This window comes from Oncorhynchus tshawytscha, linkage group LG13 (assembly GCF_018296145.1).
Source record: "Oncorhynchus tshawytscha isolate Ot180627B linkage group LG13, Otsh_v2.0, whole genome shotgun sequence".
Taxonomy (NCBI): domain Eukaryota; kingdom Metazoa; phylum Chordata; class Actinopteri; order Salmoniformes; family Salmonidae; genus Oncorhynchus; species Oncorhynchus tshawytscha.
The window spans coordinates 32,810,375-32,826,374 of record NC_056441.1 but is presented as its reverse complement, the minus strand read 5'-3'; positions in this window follow the sequence as shown (position 1 = coordinate 32,826,374).

The following is a 16,000-nucleotide window of genomic DNA, read 5'->3' as shown; positions in this document are numbered from 1 at the left end:
GTGATCCGAACACCGCAAACTTAGATTTGTCTGTCTATAACACTTTTTTCCCAATCTTCTTCTGTCCAGTGTCTGTTCTTTTGCCCATCTTAATATTTTCTTTTTATTGGCCAGTCCGAGATTTGTTTCCTAAGCAACTCTGTCTAGAAGCCCAGCATCCTGGAGTCACCTCTTCAATGTTGATGTTGGTGTTTTGCGGGTACTATTTAATGAAGCTGCCAGTTGAGGATTTGTGAGGTGTCTGTTTCTCAAACTAGACACTCTAATGTTCTTGTCCTCTTTCTATTCTGGTTAGAGACAGTTTCCGCTGTTCTGTGAAGGGAGTAGTACACAGCGTTGTACGAGATCTTCAGTTTCTTGGCAATTTCTCGCATGGAATAGCCATCATTTCTCAGAACAAGACTAGACTGACGAGTTTCAGAAGATAGTTCTCTGTTTCTGCCCATTTTGAGCCTGTACTCAAACCCACAAATGCTGATGCTCCAGATACTCAGCTAGTCTAAAGAAGGCCAGTTGTATTGCTTCTTTAATCAGGACAACAGTTTTCAGCTGTGCTAACATAATTGCAAAGGGGTTTTCTAAAGATCAATTACCCTTTTAAAATGATCAACTTGGATTAGCTAATACAACACAGGAGTGATGGTTGCTGATAATGGGCCTCTGTACACCTATGTAGATATTCCATTAAAAATCATCTGTTTCCAGCTACAATAGTTATTTACAACATTAACAATGTCTACACTGTATTTCTGATCAATTTGATGTTATTTAATGGACAAAAAAAGAAGCTTTTCTTTAAAAAACAAGGGACCCCAAACTTTTTAACTGTAGTGTATACTCTACTGAAAACATTTGTCTACTTCATGCAGTCCCTCTTATCAACACAAGAGGACGCCCCTGTTCAGTTAATGCATGAAGAACAAATTATACAATTGGTTATTGTACACGGTTGCATATCTACTGTTATTTGACATTTATGAGAATCAGATAAGGAATGTCAAGAATGGCGTGACTTCCAACTCATCAGAATAGTATGCGGTCATAGTCAAATAGTGGTTCGGTCATAGTCCAAGCAATGCTTGACGACGAGAAGTGTCGGATTTAAAGAATAACATATCAAAGCAAGCGTGCACGGCGCGTGTGTGCGCGCATGCATGTGGACGTGTGTGCGTGAGTTCCGCCCAGGAATAGGTGAAAGGTATCAATAGGTGAAAGGTAGCTGTCAATAGACGGTGATAAGCACTGCATTGAACTGTATTTAACCTCTTAACCCTAACCCGCCCAGCAGTCAGGAAGTCAAGGATGTCTGTAGATAACAGGTTAAAGGTAACAGACAGGAACTTAGCCGTTAGTTATGTAAGTGTATCTGTGTGCCAGAAATAGGGCTGAAGATCTTTTTGTGAAATCACTGTCAGTATACTTTACTGTGTGTGTGTGCGTGCATGCGTGTGTGTGTGCGTGCATGCATTTGTGCGTGTTTTGTCAAGTGTGTACAGTTTGCATGAACTTTTGTGATGCTAGAACTGAATGCCTTGACAACTTGAAGGAACCAAATAGCGGACAATTCTTTATGTCTTTGGTCACATGTTAGCAGAGCATTGATGTACTGTATAAATTCCTGTTCAATGTGTTTGGAGGAAGACCAAACAACACACTGCAGGACAACACACTGCAACCATGAGAGTAGTTCATGTTTTTGTATGGGTACAATATGTGATGTTCTGGGGGACCTTGAGCAACAAACAGTGCCTTGCGAAAGTATTCGGCCCCCTTGAACTTTGCGACCTTTTGCCACATTTCAGGCTTCAAACATAAAGATATAAAACTGTATTTTTTTGTGAAGAATCAACAACAAGTGGGACACAATCATGAAGTGGAACGACATTTATTGGATATTTCAAACTTTTTTAACAAATCAAAAACTGAAAAATTGGGCGTGCAAAATTATTCAGCCCCTTTACTTTCAGTGCAGCAAACTCTCTCCAGAAGTTCAGTGAGGATCTCTGAATGATCCAATGTTGACCTAAATGACTAATGATGATAAATACAATCCACCTGTGTGTAATCAAGTCTCCGTATAAATGCACCTGCACTGTGATAATCTCAGAGGTCTGTTAAAATCGCAGAGAGCATCATGAAGAACAAGGAACACACCAGGCAGGTCCGAGATACTGTTGTGAAGAAGTTTAAAGCCGGATTTGGATACAAAAAGATTTTCCAAGCTTTAAACATCCCACGGAGCACTGTGCAAGCGATAATATTGAAATGTAAGGAGTATCAGACCACTGCAAATCTACCAAGACCTGGCCGTCCCTCTAAACTTTCAGCTCATACAAGGAGAAGACTGATCAGAGATGCAGCCAAGAGGCCCATGATCACTCTGGATGAACTGCAGAGATCTACAGCTGAGGTGGGAGACTCTGTCCATAGGACAACAATCAGTCGTATATTGCACAAATCTGGCCTTTATGGAAGAGTGGCAAGAAGAAAGCCATTTCTTAAAGATATCCAAAGTGTCTTTTAAAGTTTGCCACGAGCCACCTGGGAGACACACCAAACATGTGGAAGAAGGTGCTCTGGTCAGATGAAACCAAAATTGAACTTTTTTTCAACAATGTAAAACGTTATGTTTGATGTAAAAGCAACACAGCCCATCACCCTGAACACACCATCCCCACTGTCAAACATGGTGGTGGCAGCATCATGGTTTGGGCCTGCTTTTCTTCAGCAGGGACAGGGAAGATGGTTAAAATTGATGGGAAGATGGATGGAGCCAAATACAGGATCATTCTGGAAGAAAACCTGATGGAGTCTGCAAAAGACCTGAGACTGGGACGGAGATTTGTCTTCCAACAAGACAATGATCCAAAACATAAAGCAAAATCTACAATGGAATGGTTCACAAATAAACATATCCAGGTGTTAGAATGGCCAAGTCAAAGTCCAGACCTGAATCCAATCGAGAATCTGTGGAAAGAACTGAAAACTGCTGTTCACAAATGCTCTCCATCCAACCTCACTGAGCTCGAGCTGTTTTGCAAGGAGGAATGGGAAAAAATGTCAGTCTCTCGATGTGCAAAACTGATAGAGACATACCCCAAGCGACTTACAGCTGTAATCGCAGCAAAAGGTGGCGCTACAAAGTATTAACTTAAGGGGGATGAATAATTTTGCACGCCCAATTTTTCAGTTTTTGATTTGTTAAAAAAGTTTAAAATATCCAATAAATGTCGTTCCACTTCATGATTGTGTCCCACTTGTTGTTGATTCTTCACAAAAAAATACAGTTTTATATCTTTATGTTTGAATCCTGAAATGTGGCAAAAGGTCGCAAAGTTCAAGGAGGCCGAATACTTTCGCAAGGCACTGTAAGGACAGTTGATGGCTGGCTAAAAGGTTTTGTGTTTGCCTTTTTGTGTTTTTGTCCCTATGCCTGTGTCTGTGGTTCTGTGCATTGTGTGTGTGTGTGTGTGTGTGTGTGTGTGTGTGTGGGGGGGGTCATGTCTATTTGTGTATTTGTATGCATGTGCGTGACAAGCATCTTTGTGTAGCTATCAACTAGCATCTGTTGAGTTTTGCATGTGGCCATGCATGAGAGTGGGAAATTCTGTGAATTATAGTATAGCACAGGAGGTTGGTGGCACCATTGGGGAGGATGGCTCGTAGTAGTGCCTGGAGCGGAATCAGTGGAATGGTATCAAATGGTTTCCATGTGTTTGATGCCATTCCATTCACTCTGTTCCAGCCATTAATACGAACCATCCTCCCCTCACCAGCCTCCACTGTAGTATAGGTGATATAGATGGAGATCCTTACTGTTTCTATGAAGTGCCCATTTACTCTCATGGTTGCATACAGTTTGACTGGCTGTGTTTGAGTGTTTGCGCTTGTATGAATAAGGAGCTGCTGCTGCTGTGTGTGTGTGTGTGTGTGTGTCATTCCCCCTTCTGCTCTCTTACTTGTTTATATCAGTCTGAATCAGCAGCTGTTGATTGCTCCTACGCTCATTCATATTTTTCACTCTCTTTCTCTCAGGTTCTTCCTCTCGCCTCCTCCCGCCTCCTCTCGCCCCCTCTCTATTACTGGTGCGTATGTTACACTCACGTAGAGTGCATGACGACAGAACGGAGGGGGTACTATGCCATTAAGAACAGACTCAACAAGTATGCTGCCGGAAAACATTTTCTTTTGACCTTCTTTCCTCCCACGCTTCTCTCTCTCTCTCGCTCTCTCTCTCTCTCTCTCTGTGTTTATTGTGTCCAAACACACATTTCACTTGTATATTTGTGTGTGTGTAAATACTGTACCAGTCAAAAGTTTGTAAACACCTACTCATTCAAGGGTTTGCTTTATTTTTTTACTATTTTCTACATTGTAGAATAATAGTGAAGACATCAAAACTATGAAATAACACATATGGACTCATGTAGTAACCAAAATAGTGGTAAACAAATCCAAATATATTTTAGATTCTTCATAGTAGCCACCCTTTGCCTCGATGACAGCTTTGCACGCTCGTGGCAATCTGTCAACCAGCTTCACCTTGAATACTTTTCCAACAGTCTTGAAGGAGTTCCCACATATGCTCAGCACTTGTTGGCTGCTTTTCCTATACTCTGCGGTCCAACTCATCCCAAATCATCTCAATTGGTTTGAGGTCGGGTGATTGTGGAGGCCATGTCATCTGATGCAGCACTCCATCACTCTCTTTCTTGGTCAAATAGCCCTTACACAGCCTGGGGGTGTGTTGGGTCATTGTCCTGTTGAAAAACAAATGATAGTCCCACTAAGCGCAAACCAGATGGGATGGGATATCGCTGCAGAATGCTGTGGTAGCCCAGCTGGTTAAGTGTGCCTTGAATTCTAAATAAATTACAGACAGTGTCACCAGCAAAGCACCCCCACACCATCACTCCTCCTCCATGCTTCATGGTGGGAACCACACATGCAGAGATCATCCGTTCACCTACTCTGTGTCTCACAAAGACACACACGGTTGGAACCAAAAATCTCAAATTTGTACTCATCAGACCAAAGGACAGATTTCCACCGGTCTAATGTCCATTGCTCGTCTTTCTTGGCCCAAGCAAGTCTCTTCTTCTTATTGGTGTCCTTTAGTACTGGTTTCTTTGCAGCAATTTTACCATTAAGGCTTGATTCACGTAGTCTCTGAACAGTTGATGTTGAGATGTCTGTTACTTGAACTCTGTGAAGCATTTATTTGGGCTGCAATTTCTGAGGTGCAGTTAACTCTAATGAACGTATCCCTGCAGCAGAGGTAACTCTAGGTCTTGATTATCTGTGGCGGTCCTCATGAGAGCCAGTTTCATCATAGCGCTTGATGGTTATTACGACTGAACTTACATTTTCCATATTGACTGACCTTCATGTCTTAAAGTAATGATGGACTGTCATTTCTCTTTGATTATTTGAACTATTCATGCCATAATATGGACTTGGTCTTTTACCAAATAGGGTGATCTTCTGTATACCAACCCTACCTTGTCACAACACAACTATTTGGCTCAAATGCATTAAGAAGGAAAGAAATTCCCCTATTTAACTTTTAACAAGGCACACCTGTTAACTGAAATGCATTCCATGTGACTACCTCATGAAGCTGGTTGAGAGAATGCCAATAGTGTGCAAAGGTGTCATCAAGGCAAAGGTGGCTACTTTGAAGAATATAAAATATAACATGTATTTTGATTTGTTTAATACTTTTTTGGTTACTACATGATTCCATATGTGTTTTTTCATAGTGTTGATGTCTTCACTAGTATTCTACAATGTAGAAAATTGTACAAATAAAGAAAAACCCTTGAATGAGTAGGTTTGACTGGTACTGTATGCGTAAGCCCATATCCTCATGCCACCTGCCAGTGTCTTTGTTATGGATTTCAATTCAATTCCGTTCATTCAAAATAAGCAGGTTTGTTTTTCCTCTCATTCAAGCAGCATCCCTTCCCCACTGCTGTAAGTGTTTCAGGGCCTAATTGACTTATTTCTCAATGGGACGCTTTTAGCTGAAATGAATTGAATCTCAGCGACAATCAGACATGTGGCACGAGGACAACGACAGTTCACCAAAAAAATGTAAATGGTTTCCATTCCTTAGAAGTGTCCCCAAGTCAAGCTGTGTTTATATTCCACAATAGGTTTCCCATGGATCCAATTAGCACCATGGTAGTCATTTTCCTGTACCATACCAAATGCAATGCTATGCAGGGCTTGAACCAGCATCCTTGTAGTTACATCCTGAGCCATAAAGAACCAGATGTCTTAGCAGTGGCTCTAGTACACTTACATAGAGGCTACACGATCTCACATTTCTGTTCTCTGCAAGGACATAATGGACAATAAAGTATTCTACTTCTCCTATCTTCAGACTCAAACCTCCCTAGTCGCTGTCCCTCTATTTAGCAGTTAGTGTAATTAAGACCTGTTTTATACAACCAAGCACTAGCAAAGGACGAATTAGTACAGTGCCTCTTCTGATTGAGGTCAGTACACTGTAAGCCGACGTTTGTTTTCTTCTTACATTAGCACATTATTGTCCAGTTGCTGTGTTTAGATGTGTGCGGACAGAGTGGGAATCCTACCTGACCGAGGCGTGAACTCACAACCTTGTGCACCGTAGTCAAGAAGCACTGTCCATACCACTGACCCGGAAAAGTAAAGGTGTTTTTTGGATCGGTGACAGTACTTCCAGGTTTCAGAAAGGAAGTCTTTCTTTCTTCCTATTCAAGGTTAGTGCCTTCCCACGGGGCACACATTGGTTGAATCAACGTTGTTTCTACGTCATCCACATCTGCAGTGAAAGGTGGCAGAGCTACACCTTTCTACACGGTGTTGGTCAGACCATGAGACGTCCCGAAAATCGGTCTTCTCACGGAAACGTCTGTAGCGTCCGAACGGTTTGACCAACAAACTATTGGCCCCCTCTATGGTAAGATGTGACCCTCACGAACACCAGGGTGTTCTCCAATTTGCTCTACGACCCCCAGAAGCATCAAGGGACACGTCTGGAGTCGGTACCACCGATTTGCCAACTTCTGTCTGTAGCGTCTTAGCAGTTTGGGCTACAAACTAATATGACTCTCACAGCCACGTACATGTAGGACGGCAAAAAGGTATCCCGGTACCAGTTTAAAAAATGTATGCAAATATACAGTATATGGAAGTAGTTTAGTGCCTAACAAAACGGGTTAAATGTGTGTCAAAAAATATATAAATATTTTTTTTTTATAGATTATGACTACCTTGGACAAATGTATTTGATAAATGCAGATCTTCGTTACAGGAGAGGGAAGATCTGTGAGTACAGCGAATACCATTCATCAGGCACTGTTTCAATTTCAACCCTTTCACAGGCAATCTGATCTTCAAAACGTCACCGGCAGTCCCAGACGAGCGAGATGGTAACATGATGCGTACTGTTGATGCACAACCCTCAGTGCACCATATAAATCACCATCCACGGTCTTGCATGTCTGAATGACGTCTTCCTAGAACTCCCATCTCACTGGGCAGATGTGAGTCACCTGTTCTGCAGGTGGCTGCACACTCAACGCCATTATGTTGTGGTTGGACTTCCTCCCAAGGGGACCCGCTTTCTTATCACCGATCCTGAATGAAAGTGTTCCAGCGCTGGGATCCTGCTGCTTCTTATCTTCCCAGGCAAACATCGCTATCTAATCGCTGTGGCGACAGAGATCAACAGTGGAAAGAATGGGGTTTTTTGTCCCCTGCGCTCGGGTTTGCGCGAACCATACCCCTACTTGTACCTGGTCGATGTACTTGCTTGGGGGTGGCACACAAAGAGAGAGGGGTGTACGTGTATGAATTGTGCATGTGTGTGTGTGTGTGTGTGTGTGTATGTGTGTGTGTGTGTGTGTGTGCGTGTGTGCGTGCGTGCGTGTGTGTGTGGATTGTGTGTGTCTGTATGTGTGTGTGTGCCATCTTCAAGCAAGGTTTACAAGTATAATGTCACATTATGTGGAGGTAGTTTCATTCCATCAGTTCATCTGCATTTATCATTTCCCTTTCTCTATCGATCTTCCTCACAGTGTATGCTCACTCTCCCATTGGATTGACAGCCGAAGATGACCTGCGGAGCTGTTAAAGGAAAACTACAGGCCAGGGACAATGTATCCATGGCGACACGTTTTACAACATGCGACTGACTCAACCTGGCCCTGAATGGGAGCCTTCCAGGCAACACATTTTGCGGATTGGCACCTCCTCTTTAAGTGACAGGGAAGATGACTGGCTGAGAGTGAGAGTGAAATAACGGTTTGTGTAATTGTGCAAATGAGCCATTTGGGTTACATAAGGCTCAGGACAGGCCAGGTTTGACCTGAAGCTGTCACCAAGCTGTCGCTGAGCCACCATGTCCTCCCATGGGACCATTCACGTCACCGATAAGCCTGTAACCACAGCGACCAGATCTCTGGGGACAGGGCTGAGAGTGGAACGCCTTAATAACTACCTCAGTCGTCTCAGCGGCAGTCTTCCAATCGAGCCAAGCTGGCATACATGCTCCACAGGATTCCCTGATGTTTTGTGTCCCTCTCTTTTCATTGATACTATCATCCCTTGTTTTCACTGCCTTAATTCCCTTCAGAGTAAAATGAGTGTATTGAATCTGAGAAAACAAGCACTGCTGACAATGTGACTGCATGATAGTTGCAAGATCAGGATGGTATGTACAATTATGGAGAAGTGGAGGGCATTCTGCATCTGAGAGGCCAGACCCGGAGGGGACTGAATGCCAGCCAAAACATCCTCTGGCATTTGAGTATTTTCTATTTTCTAAATAAGAGAAAATCCGGCAGCTACGTACCCCAGATCAGGCAGCTACGTACCCCAGATCAGGCAGCTACGTACCCCAGATCAGGCTGCTACGTACCCCAGATCAGGCTGCTACGTACCCCAGATCAGGCAGCTACGTACCCCAGATCAGGCAGCTACGTACCCCAGATCAGGCTGCTACGTACCCCAGATCAGGCTGCTACGTACCCCAGATCAGGCTGCTACGTACCCCAGATCAGGCAGCTACGTACCCCAGATCAGGCAGCTACGTACCCCAGATCAGGCAGCTACGTACCCCAGATCAGGCTGCTACGTACCCCAGATCAGGCTGCTACGTACCCCAGATCAGGCAGCTACGTACCCCAGATCAGGCTGCTACGTACCCCAGATCAGGCTGTCTCCTCAGAGTGGTGTGGAAATCCTGCCCCAGTTAGGGCTATGTGTGGGGAAGAATTTAGTGATCCCAGGTAGCCAAGGTAGGCATAATGACAGATTAACACTTGACGTCCAGGGGTTACCTATTGACTAAGTTTAGGCCTACAGTACATGTGGTTTCATGATGATTATATTGACATTTATTTTGGAGAGATCTCTTGCTTGTTATCCAAGCAGCTGAGCTCTATTTGTGTGTTACAGAGACAATTACCATGGTATTTTTAAAATTTTTATTTCTCCTTTATTTAACCAGGTAGGCTAGTTGAGAACAAGTTCTCATTTACAACTGCGACCTGGTCAAGATTAAGCAAAGCAGTGCGACACAAACAACAACACAGAGTTACACATGGAATAAACAAACATACAGTCAATGACACAATAGAAAAAGTCTATGTACAGTGTGTGTGAACGAGGTAAGATAAGGGAGGTAAGGCAAAAAATAGGCCATAGTGATGAAATAATTACAATTTAGCAATTAAACACTGGAGTGATAGATGTTCAGAAGAAGAATGTGCAAGTAGAGATACTGGGGTGCAAAGGAGCAAAAATAAATAAATAACAGTATGGAGATGAGGAGTTGGATGGGCTATTTACAAATCAAATCAAATCAAATTTTATTTGTCACATACACATGGTTAGCAGATGTTAATGCGAGTGTAGCGAAATGCTTGTGCTTCTAGTTCCGACAATGCAGTAATAACGAGCAAGTAATCTAACTAACAATTCCAAAAAAAACTACTGTCTTATACACAGTGTAAGGGGATAAAAATATGTACATAAGGATATATGAATGAGTGATGGTACAGAGCAGCATAGGCAAGATACAGTAGATGATATCGAGTACAGTATATACATATGAGATAAGTATGTAAACCAAGTGGCATAGTTAAAGTGGCTAGTGATACATGTATTACATAAGGATGCAGTCGATGATATAGAGTACAGTATCAACGTATGCATATGAGATGAACAATGTAGGGTAAGTAACATTATATAAGGTAGCATTGTTTAAAGTGGCTAGTGATATATTTACATCATTTCCCATCAATTCCCATGATTAAAGTGGCTGGAGTAGAGTCAGTGTCATTGACAGTGTGTTGGCAGTAGCCACTCAATGTTAGTGGTGGCTGTTTAACAGTCTGATGGCCTTGAGATAGAAGCTGTTTTTCAGTCTCTCGGTCCCAGCTTTGATGCACCTGTACTGACCTCGCCTTCTGGATGACAGCGGGGTGAACAGGCAGTGGCTCGGGTGGTTGATGTCCTTGATGATCTTTATGGCCTTCCTGTAGCATCGGGTGGTGTAGGTGTCCTGGAGGGCAGGTAGTTTGCCCCCGGTGATGCGTTGTGCAGACCTCACTACCCTCTGGAGAGCCTTACGGTTGAGGGCGGTGCAGTTGCCATACCAGGCGGTGATACAGCCCGCCAGGATGCTCTCGATTGTGCATCTGTAGAAGTTTGTGAGTGCTTTTGGTGACAAGCCGAATTTCTTCAGCCTCCTGAGGTTGAAGAGGCGCTGCTGCGCCTTCCTCACGATGCTGTCTGTGTGAGTGGACCAATTCAGTTTGTCTGTGATGTGTATGCCGAGGAACTTAAAACTTGCTACCCTCTCCACTACTGTTCCATCGATGTGGATGGGGGGGTGTTCCCTCTGCTGTTTCCTGAAGTCCACAATCATCTCCTTAGTTTTGTTGACGTTGAGTGTGAGGTTATTTTCCTGACACCACACTCCGAGGGCCCTCACCTCCTCCCTGTAGGCCGTCTCGTCGTTGTTGGTAAGATGAGCTATGTACAGGTGCAGTGATCTGTGAGCTGCTCTGACAGCTGGTGCTTAAAGCTAGTGAGGGAGATATGAGTCTCCAGCTTCAGTGATTTTTGCAATTCGTTCCAGTCATTGGCAGCAGAGAACTGGAAGGAAAGGTGGCCAAAGGAGGAATTGGCTTCGGGGGTGACCAGTGAAATATACCTGCTGGAGCGCGTGCCTTTGTGTGCCATCGTGCGCAAATTGATTTTGTCCCCCCCCCCCACACCAAACGCAATCACGACACACAGGTTGAAATATCAAAACAAACTGTGAACAAATTATATTAATTTGGGGGACAGGTCGAATAGCATTAACCATTTATGGCAATTTAGCTAGCTAGCTTGCAGTTGCTAGCTAATTTGTCCTATTTAGCTAGCTTGCTAGCTAATTTGTCCAGGGATATAAACATTGAGTTGTTGTTTTACCTGAAATGCACAAGGTCCTCTACTCCTCCAATTAATCCATACATAAAACGGTCAACTAAATCGTTTCTAGTCATCTCTCCTCCTTCCTGGGGTTTTCTTCTTTGGTCTTTATATGGTGATTGGCAACTTTCATAGCTACCACAACGACAGACCCAACTCAGTTTATCTTTCAATCACCCACGTGGGTATAACCAATGAGTAGATAGCACGTGGGTATCTGCTTCTATAAACCAATGAGAAGATGGGAGAGGCAGGACTTGCACTGCGTTCAGCGCCACAAATAGAACTGACTTCTCTTTTAGAGCTTGGCAATGTAGACACTTGTTGGCGCACGCGAGCAGTGCGGGTGCAACAATTGAATAACATGTACGTTTAAATTTATTTTGCAACGCTCGCGCACGCGATGCGAGTGGTGTGGTCAGCACGTTAGTCCCATCATGTAGTAGGCGGTGGGTGATGATGTGTCTTCTTTCAATCCCAGGCAGATGGAGGGGGTTAGTGGGCGAGTGATGGTTATGGGTAGATAAGGGTTGCCATGTTGTGCCTACACGAGGCATGGAGTTCCCTGTCAAGGCTTGATGACAGTTTCACACTATCATGCTGCCGACCGGAACCAAACTGCTTCCTCTGAAGATTATATTATTTTGAATGTTTCTTTTAAGCATGGTTCCAAGCAACTGGTGGATGCGTAGCCAGGTCAGCTCAGTGCAGCTGACTTGGCTCGGCTAAGCTCAGCTCCTGTGTGCCACTTCTGGAACAGAACTCTTTTAAGTAGTTCACCAACCACCCACACTCCTAGACCAGATCCTGAAGGGCACGTACACTGCATTTTGAACCTATTTGATCAAGCGGCATTTCTTGTTCCCAAACGTTGCATGACCCCTCTGTCTCCAAAAAGAGCGACACAAGAGTAACTTGAGGTCTCGCTCTGCCCAAATGAGCTGACATTCCTGGGCTTTCTAATTGTTGTTATTTTGACCCACTGACCTCGATTTTTTTTTATCTCCTACTGTGCCAAATATCTTGGGTACTCTGGACAAAATGTTTTTCCCTTTTCGGTCATCAAAAGCTCAAGCAATGTCAATCTGACTTAATAACACTGAGACAGTGCAAATTGGGGTTGTAAGAAATAATAACATGATCATGAGTCCGGATTGAACATGTTACAAAGTCTCTGTAACCATACTCCAGGTCAGTAATGCAGTGAAGTCAAGTAAACCCTATGGACGACAGAGTAATCTATTCCTACCCGGAAGTGGGAACTATGTCATTTTAATTCCAAATGATCCCACTCACTCTTTAACAGCGACATTACTGCCCCTGAAGCCAGGGTTAACTATAGAGGTCTAATGTATTTAACACCCGTTTGATTCTGCCATTAAAATATATATTGGTAGCAAACACAGTTGTGTGCTGGTGAACTAATATGGATGAATTGTCAACGTCCTCTAAAGGACGTAGTTTGTGTTTTTCAGAGAGCTTCGTGATAACATATCAAAGCCATGAATCCGGTGGATGTTATAGTCAAGCCAGATTTCATGAACATATTTCATGAAAACAAGATTCAGAACCAATACCAAATCTTTAATCTTGGGTTTAGGATCAGTCACTGCACCGAGTTGCCACTGGAGAGCCATAGTCTTGAAATTAAAGAGCAGGAGACTCGTGGTGTTGTCCAGATCTCTGGCACTCTTTGTGTACATGACGTGATGGCTGGTCCTGCTCCCCACAACCTCCTCATAGCCCTTGGTTACTGCCTTGTACATTCTGATAATGACATCATTGGAGTTGATGAGGTCTACATACTTAGAGCATTTGATGTTCCCAGAGTTCTCCACCACAGCGCAACGTCCACATAGTGGTCAGAAGCACTTCTGGAACTAGAGGTCATCGTCCGGCTGTGTCGTACATTTGAGATAGTGACGTGCAGAGCTAGAGTACTGGAAGTCCAGCGACCGGAGGGCATTCAACAAAATAATAGGATGGCTGTCAAAAAAATAATAGGATGCCTGTCAAAAAAATAATAGGATGGCTGTCAAAAAAATAATAGGATGGCTGTAAAAAAAATAATAGGATGGCTGTCAAAAAAATAATAGGATGGCTGTCAAAAAAATTATAGGATGGCTGTCAAAAAAATAATAGGATGGCTGTCAAAAAAAAACAAAAAAAAACAAAGATAGTGGTGATGCAGAGTAGAAGGGTGAGAAGCCAACCTTTTCTGATCATGAAGAAATGGATTTTGTGGATAGTTCTACATTGCAGCCACATTTTTGGTGGTGGTTCTAATTCTCCCCAAGTGCCCACCAGAAATCTCCCCACCACCGACCTAACAATACTGGAAACTCCATCTACCCAAATGCACAGCTAGTTACACTAGAGCAGCAGTTTGGGTACGGCATTCACTGATACATTTGACTGATCAAAGTCAGCAATTCCACAAATGGTGGTTCTCTAGAGCTTTGGACAGTGATCTGGTAGTAATTTTCCCCGGAGAAAGAAAAAGTTGGGAACCACTGGTCTAGCAGATCTCCAGCAGCAAAGTTGTTAATCGAATTGAGTTGTCTAAATATAGAGTGTGGTTACTTTTCACCCACACTTAACCGAGTTGCCTAATACTGAAGCGATTGGCTGTGGCTAACCATCCCTACCAATTGCTATAAATAGGCGGAAGGTGGAAGGTCACATCTACAATAATTCTTAATAAATTTATCTTCATACATCTACTCATACAAGTCCTTTATTTTTTCAAGTCAAGTCCAACTCAGGAAGCAGTGTAGCGCGCTTAAACCAGAACCTGTGCCCACAGGCTTATCTTGCCTCCACACTCTTAAGCTCTTCTTCAGGCTTAGTAGGGTTACCCAATGAAAATGACAGAATGGACATCACAAACAGCGTAAATCTCTGCGTTGCATCAGATGAGTGCCTACAGGTGGAACATAAACAGTGGTAGAGAAGACGGCGGATTCAGAGGGAGTTATCCTGATCTTTCTACTGGGTCAATGGCCACGTTTGAAGCTTTGGTCAACTAGAACTTCTGAGCATTGGGAGAGAGATGGGGATGACACCTAAGAAGCTGTAGTGGTGCTCTGAATTGACAGGATATTGACACAGTGAAGCTAGCAACTTGATATAATACTCTGTAGAGTTAACTGGGAGACGGCCTTTTGTTATGAAGAGAACAAAAAACGGTACCCAACTCTCTCAGGTGGCAAAGGCCCTATAAGCGTGATGTTTAGATCGGAGTCACATTACTCTCCTTGGAAAACAGGCTTTTAGGGTTTGCCTAAAGTCCAAAACACCCACTTAACCACATAAGACGATTAACGAAACCCCTCTTATCCCCCTTCATATCCACTTTCATATCACCCTACCTCTTAAAGGGTTTTACATGGCAAAGAATTGCCTCATCTGGCTGTCTCTGTAAAGTTTTCTTTGGCTACCAGTGCCAAGAGCTCGGGACAAGGCTATTTTTACAGTAGCACGTGAACGACCATGTCAACCCCCTCTATGACCCTGGCCACCATGTTAAGGCTGGTGGATCAGGGTAATGAGTGGCACCGTCATAGGAGCAACAACGGTTCAGCCGCGAAGTGGTAGATCACACAAGCTCAAAGAACAGAACCAAGTGCTGAAGCGCGTAATGCGTAAAAATAGTCTGTCCTCGGTTGCAACACTCACTACCGAGTTCCAAACTGCCTCTGGAAGTAATATCACCATGCGTAATGCCAAGTATCGGCTGGAGAGGTGAATCACGTCTCACCATCTGCCAGTCAGACAGACAAATCTGGACTTGGCAGATGTCAGAACGCTACCTGCCCCAATGCAAAGTGCCAACTGCAAAGTTTGGTAGAGGAGGAATAATGGTCTGGGGCTGTTTTTCTTGGTTCGAGATTTGCCGTTAGGTCCAGTGAAAGGAAATCTTAATTCTACAGCATACAATGACATTCTAGATGATTCTGTGCTTCCAACTTTGTGAAAACAGTTTGGGGAAGGCCTTTTCCTGTTTCAGCATGGCAATGCCCCCATACACAAAGCGAGGTCCATACAGAAATGGTTTGTTGAGATTGGTGTGGAAGAACGTGACTGACCTGCGCAGAGCCCTGACCTCAACACCATAGAACACCTTTGGGATGTATTGGAACGCCGACTGCGAGCCAGGTCTAATCACCCCCAACATCAGTGACCAACCTCACTAATGCTCTTGTTGCTGAATGGAAGCAAGTCTCGGCAGCAATGTTCCAACATCTAGTGGAAAGCCTTCCCAGAAGAGTGGAGGCTGTTATAGCAGCAATGGGGGAACCAACTCCATATTAATGCACATGATTTTGGAATTAGATGTTTGACGAGCAGGTGTCCTCTTTGGTCATGTAGTGTATGTTTCTGACTGGGGGTGGACACATTTCATTGTCATGTCTTCTTGTCAAAACTCTGGCAACCCTGCTGAAAAAAAACAGCATAAACCAGCATATGCTGGTGACGAGTTCTGGTTTTGCTGTTGACCAGCCCTCGCTGTGTTTTGGCTGGT